The sequence below is a fragment of the Ceratina calcarata genome, unplaced genomic scaffold (genome assembly GCF_001652005.2).
Source record: "Ceratina calcarata isolate Rehan_Ccalc_2016 unplaced genomic scaffold, ASM165200v1 scaffold39.2, whole genome shotgun sequence".
Lineage (NCBI taxonomy): Eukaryota > Metazoa > Arthropoda > Insecta > Hymenoptera > Apidae > Ceratina > Ceratina calcarata.
The window spans coordinates 78,924-85,847 of NW_017162322.1; the positions used below are offsets into that span (position 1 = coordinate 78,924).

A 6,924-nucleotide genomic window follows, 5' to 3' on the forward strand; every position below is an offset into this window, starting at 1 on the left:
CGTCAATACTTAATTGGATATTTCCTTCTATACTTTTTAGCACGCAGCTATTTATTATTAGCATTATTATTCAGACGTCTGATTTCTTTTTAATTATCGAAAATGCGTTTTTCTAAGGTACACAAACTTTTGGGATTGACTGTATAGCCAGTACATCCTTAAGATATGAGCAGGCGACGTACATTTAAGAAATGAAGAACGCGTTAAAAATCGGCGGGCGGAAATGGAAACGCGCGAAAGCTCGTTGTCTCGCGTGACGTTGATGGCGGGAACCGTCAACGAGCGTGAACAGAGAGCCGCGGGGTCACTTTCACGGATGCGAAAAAGTTTATTAAACGTCCACACCACCGCTCGCCTCGTCCGCATTACCCCTTGCCGGACGGTGGTGCTCCACTGGTGGAAGTTACCGCACCGAATCGAATTTGCTAATACGGCCGACGGCCCAGGGGGACTTGGCTCGTCGCGCTGTACCGACGTTGTCCAGGTTATTTAACGAAGAGAGAAACATCACTTCTAACAACTTATTAACCAGCCAGCGTTTGTACGCTTCGCGTCGGCGTCGGATTTACCGGTTCGAATTTCGCCCGTAGGTTTAACTGATATCGTTAACCTCATCGAAATTCGCTGGATCGTTCGTTATTATTTGACCCTACGCCGTTCTTCCGAATGAGATCACCGGGTTCTTCGGTAGGCGCACACGAATTTACAATTTAATCAACTCCGCATTTGACGAACGCGGTATCTAATACGTAAATTGTGCCGATACCGCGGGGAGGGGTAATCAATAATTTTTGCGATATATTATCCGCGTTACCAGTACAACTATAAATTATCATACAAATAACCGTGGGGGCTAGCTGAACAATAATTAAGCTTTCAGTAGTTTCTCAACTTCAACAATGCGCGCCGGACATTTGCATAGCGTTTCATAAAACATTCTATTATAAAACTGGCGAAACTTGAATGCTCCAATTAACGCGACCCGTCGGGTCGTACAATTTAAAATTTGTTGACGAATCGTTACTGATGTTAATTCTTAATTGGCGGCCGAAAGTGTGCACGATCAGCCGGCCAGGACGAATCTCTACCGTCTGTGTTAATAATTCGTCGGGCAAAAAAGTTAAACAATCTAAATGCCTCGCCAGCATATCGCGGCTGATTGAAAGAAAACAATTATTTTTCGTTATCCCGTAATACAATATTTGCTTATCACGCTTGTATAATTGCGAGCTTCATATCAACAATTCATTAACCGATAACGGCGAGGAAAGATGCGGAAAAAACTGTGCTGAATTTCGTCGAGCTTCGAATAACCAAATCGTAACTTTTTTAAGCGTACTTGTTTGCGTCCACAAAATTCACGGTGGATCACGTTCCGCATCCGAGAGTTACAAGAAAAATGAGATGGTAGTAAAAATCATAATTTGCGAATAAAATTTGAGAAAGATTTTTTATTATTGTATTTGGATTCGGGTAATCGACCAATTACGCGAGGTACTATTAGAATTATTTGACAAACTGTAGATATCTGTTTCGGTAGTGGATAAAACGAATCATTGCGCAATATAATCGAGCACTATATCGCGGATTTTCAAGCTGAATAAAATCACTTTTATGGATGCATAAATACACAAAAGCGACATCAATTACACTCGTTAACAGATTTTTCGATATCAAACGTACTGTGTACGCAGATATTGAGATTGTAACTCTCTACAGTACTCTATGATTCAAATGAATTCGCCGTATTTAAAATAGATCCGTATTATAATATTGGCGATCGGTCTCTCCTTTTCTAGTTTCGCCTCGTACACTTCAAGTTTATTTATCGGTTTTGTCGCCGCGTTTGATCGCGCGCGATTTATACGGTTCAAGGCGATAGGAACGCATCTCCCACGCGTATCGGCCCGGAATATTTATAACAAATTGATAGAACTAAAAATCTCTGGATAGGAAGATAACGTCTTGAATAACGGATAGTTTGACAAAGATTTGTTCGTACGCGTGAAGATAGAGATCGGTGGCGTGTTATGGTCCATGGAAATTTAGGGGCTCGCGATGCGTTTGGAAAACACTTGTCAGTGTCATCGACTCGTATGCCGAAAAAACACAGTTTTTCCCTCTTTTTTTTGGTTCCGCCACTCGAATCAATACGGATTAATTCATCGATAAAAGTATCGTGTCGGTGGAAATTCTGTGTGCCACTGGATCCCCAATTACCGAACGGTCGACAGAGAAAAAACTCGTTCAACTCGTTAAGCCGCGGCAACGGACCTGTTACCAATCTCTACGCGACGGATTCGACCTACGAATAAGATTCTTGCGAGAATGAAATCACGGCGATGCGATGGCCCAAGAGGGGGTGGCGGGATGTCGGTTCAGCTACGGTGTAACCGAGGTCACGTATGCTCGTGGTTCTTTGATTTCGATGAAACGAAAATAAAAGTTCGCCGTGGAGTAAAACGAGCAAAGAGGACGGCTATTGTCGGTACCTCCTTTATGTGCAACGATCTACTGACAAAATGATAAACCGTCGTCATTGAGGCAGATTAAATCTTTAATCATTACCAATGATTCCCTAATTTTTTTAAATTTATAATTCTATCTACGATATAAGACGAATCGATAAATATCGATCTCATCAATCTTCTTTCGCTGAAGTCTATTATAAATATATGGAAAAATAATGATATCTATAAAACAACTAGACATGTATGAAATTTCTGCATCCCGTTGAATTTCGTTTGCATAAACAAGAGATGCCTCATTTTATTAAATGCCAAGCATGTTCGAAACGCCAATGGATAAGTGGCGGAGAATTTAGGACGTAGACAGATTTTGGCGAATTTTTGAATTCAAAATTGCAGGAATTCCTCGGTTACCGAAATAGTTGAAAACAAGAAGAATACTCTTTTGTGCTACACAACGAGGAATCCCTCTTTGTACATTTCTATGTATATCGGAGCGAATGAAGAATAATCGTAAGGGAACAGATTGGTATAAAAAGAATAAAAAGAGAGATACATCATGCGTAAAAAAACATAAAACGTTCGTTTCAACGATAGAATCCCGTAATACAGTTACGATCCTCGATTTAAAACCGCGATGTTCGATTATATCGAGAAAACTAAATCATCCTTATTCCATCGAAATCTCCCTTCAAAAAAAAAAAAGAAAACGACTGAAGCGAATGATAAAAAACAGCGGGCGACTCGTTTTATCGCGGTTCGCTCCATCGACATAAAAAAGCAGAAATATCAGAGTATTTCCAATAAAGGGAAATGTCTACTGTAATAAGACGTGAAACGAGATCTGAACAGAATTTAAAAAAGAGAGAAGAAGAGCTCGCAATCTCGAACAGCGTAACGTCTACATTCCACTCTAATCACTAATTATAATCTTCAATTACGTCGTCTCACCGGTATACGGGTGTCGTTGAGAAAAATCCACTTTCGTAAACGGGCGTGAACAGTTTTTAAAACGTAGGGGCGGTTCGCTCGTGCCCTCGCGATCGTTCACCAATGCCGTGCGTATAAATCGCGCTCGTGTACAGCCGTTCAGCCGGAACAGGAAACATCGAACAAAGTACGTACGGTACGTGGCAGCGAACCTGAAAGAAAGCGCACGTACGCTCCCGACGATCGCGGGCTGAATACTGGCGCGTCGCGCCGCCCGGAGTTTTAGTTCCCGGCGCCGCCACCGAGAAGCGTCGCGACGCTCCTCGCCGTGCCCCACTCCCGGGACGCTTTTCAGCCCTTGGGTTTCGCGCTAGCCGGCGAGGCGACCGGCCCTCTCAAATCATCCGGCACGTTTCACGGTATCCCTCCGGTTCTCGCTTCGACTCGCCTCGTCTCGCCTCGCCTAGCCTCGCCACGCCTCGACCCCGCGCCGCGCCTCATCTCGCCCAGCACCCGGTGCACCCAAGGCTCACCCTCTTCTCGCCCGCGTCACGACGGATCTCGTATTTCCATTCTCGATCGCCCCGTGACGCCTATCGTCACCTGTACCTGCGCTAGGTATGTATAATACGTACGCTCTTTTGACGCGACGCTACCTGGCAAACGACAACTGCCCGATGAACACCCGCTGGGACGCTTAAGAGAGCTCGGCAGACCGGAATATTCCGAAGAGAAATCGTTTCTCATTTTATAAACGACGCGTATTAATCTCTTTTAAATTCTGTCTGACCACGAACTGCCCATTTATTAAACAAAAAGAGTTTTACGAATCGGTTCCGATCGATTGCGAAATCACTAGATTAATATGATTTCACTCATGATTCGCAGGAGCCGAGAATGTGTAATTAAATTTTGTTCAATGACAAATAGTATCATGTCGTTTTTGTCGTTCAGACGCTGATGTTGAAATAGTTCATTTTGAAAATAAGATCGGTGTTAACTGCTGACAACACGCTATGCACAACGATATCTATTTGTACATCATCGCACTCAATTAACTACGCCCTAGTTATGGTATTAACGTCTATAGGTTCCACAGTTCTCGTAGACTCAGGAGTCATTACAAACAAGTTATGCCAGACACAAATCCACCTCGACTTACTGTAAATTAACACTTGCCGAGGATATTATCACCTGTTCAATTATTTCCATTAAGTAATTTTTACTAATCGTAAAACGTTTCCCGGAAAGATTTTATAATCGCCACAAGAATACACGAATACCTCGGCTAGTTTTATTCGTGAAACGTGGGAGGATAGTGTAAAGTAAAAAAAGAATCGCGCCAGTTTCGGTTGATCGAATAAAGGTAAACACGTAGACGCGTAAGTTTCGCAGCTGAAACTGACGCATTTTCCACGCTCGGATAGGATGCTAGAAATAACGTTTAGAAACTGTTAACAAACTCGTACTTTGAAATAACTCATCCCCTATCGTACAAAAGCTCGTGCCGGAAACGAACAGCTGACTATTTGCGAGTGAAAACTCCGCGTGCGTGAGTTATTACTCGAGAATCAATTACGAAAATATCCCGCCGTTCCTTAAACGACCATTCAATTATTTCAATTCAACGATTATCAACGCGATAACGCGCGCGAAATAAATTTTTCGAATCGCTCGCATGACTTGCACCGGGAGTGCTCGCTCGCAGTCGTGCATAACTAATACAATGGGCAACTGAAAATTCATTTCAACCAAACAGTATTTTATGAAAGTAGCTATCTTTCAGCGGTACGCAACTTTTAATTGCCACTACAATGGAGGATAGTAGCGCAGCTGTGTAATCCTAAGATTTTTGTATACAGCAGGTATTATCGGCCATTGTAGGTGAAAGAGGAAACGGGGATGCGTAGTCGTTTTCAGAAAACAATGGCTTGTGGCTAATAGCTCACTTCACGGGAACTGCGCGAAAAAATTCTGACATTCGTGGTTCTTTAAATGATTGTACGACTAAATGTAAAACGATTCCATACGAAGAATCTAAAATATTCTACATTATTATCCTGCTCGATTATTTTTTAAACTAAAGGGACGTACGAGGAAATTATTTTACCAAGGAACGAGTGTAGAAAAATTAATGTTGCTGTTGTTAATCCGCGCAGAGAGATTATTAATTAACCGTTAATCACGAAATCAGATGGAACAAAAAAAGGCTAGACACACTGTAGTTGGGTTATTAGCTCAGCCGGGACAGGAAAGACAGGGGATGATGGCGAAAAGGACTCGTGTCTGTGCAGATCCGCAGGAAGCGAAAAGGGATAGAACGCGAGAATGCACGCAAGCTCCAGCTGCATGCAATAAACGCGCGTTAAGCCATGCGCATGTGGTCTAAAACCATTGAGATTATGGCGAGAGCTAATTAACTCTCTTCGGCCAATCCATTCTTCACCCTTCGTCTCCGCCACGCCATTCTCCTTGTTCCCGCAAATACCGACACACTGATAAATCAAAGTATGCTTGACCGGTTTGTTCTTTGAGCTAAACCGATAACCCTACAATACACGGATATGATACAATACCGTAGAGACGTTGTTATCATCAAAAGCTTTTACGTTTCGTTCTAACAATAAGAAATTCCTTTGTCATAAAGGATCGCGTTTCTTAATTCATTAAAAACGTTGTCGCTTGTTCGATTAATCGATATTTTTAGTAGCACTTAAAAAGATGCAAGAATCGCGTAATAGATCTGAGTGCGTCGGACTGGGTCGGCATCAGCTAATCAGGGCTCGTGATGTACCGTAAACCTTCGGGAACAGTGGATTTCAAACAGGAACTATGAGATTGCCGGTTTCCCAAATTAAGGTCGTATGCAGCATTCCCGCATTGCATACCTGCATACCCTATGCAGCTGCTTCTGTGGAGTGTATGCAAAATTCAGGAAACCACTCTCATGGCTTTCGCACGCCGTCGGTTCTATCCGCGACCCTTCGAAATCATCTAACAGCAGTGGTTACATCTTCCTATTCAAATTTCTAATCCAACGCTTTAAGCTTGAATTTTTATTCATCACCGTTTCTAAAGAACTCGCATTTATACTGTCCGTATTTCTTTTTCCTCGCGGCACTAACTAAAGTACGAGAAGTATTCAATTTTCAGAACAAAAGTGAATAAATAATCAATGAAACACGAATCTTCCTGAAAGTATTGTGTTTTTTTAATTCGTAGCTTGGTGGGCGACAATTTACCGAAGTGAATAGTTAAACGAATTGGTATCTCGAAACCCAATTGGAATACCGATACGTTCGGTTATTGGAGTGCATTGTTCCTAGAGTTGGCATTGAAACACGGATCGAGGAAGTAAAAGTTTAGTACAGAGGATAGCCGCGCGAGTAAAAGCAACTCGTCCGAGTTTTCAATCGAATTAATTAGACGATATTCGACGCTTCCGCAAGTGCATGTAAAAGCATTATCCGATTCATTAGTTCTTCGATCCATGCACGAACGTACCGTTGTAGAACATAAACGTTCC

The 6,924-nt window shown here is 42.4% G+C and overlaps 1 protein-coding gene across 1 annotated transcript in view; it reads right to left on the reverse strand.

Annotated features, from left to right (window-relative positions):
• Positions 1–3,654, reverse strand: part of LOC108626244 (synaptogenesis protein syg-2) — a 59,463-nt gene extending 55,809 nt beyond the window's left edge. The window contains exon 1 of the mRNA XM_018026825.2: positions 3,420–3,654. The gene's annotated coding sequence lies outside the window, so the exon portion shown is untranslated. The remainder of the gene's footprint in view (positions 1–3,419) is intronic.
• Between the last annotated feature and the right edge of the window lie 3,270 nt (positions 3,655–6,924).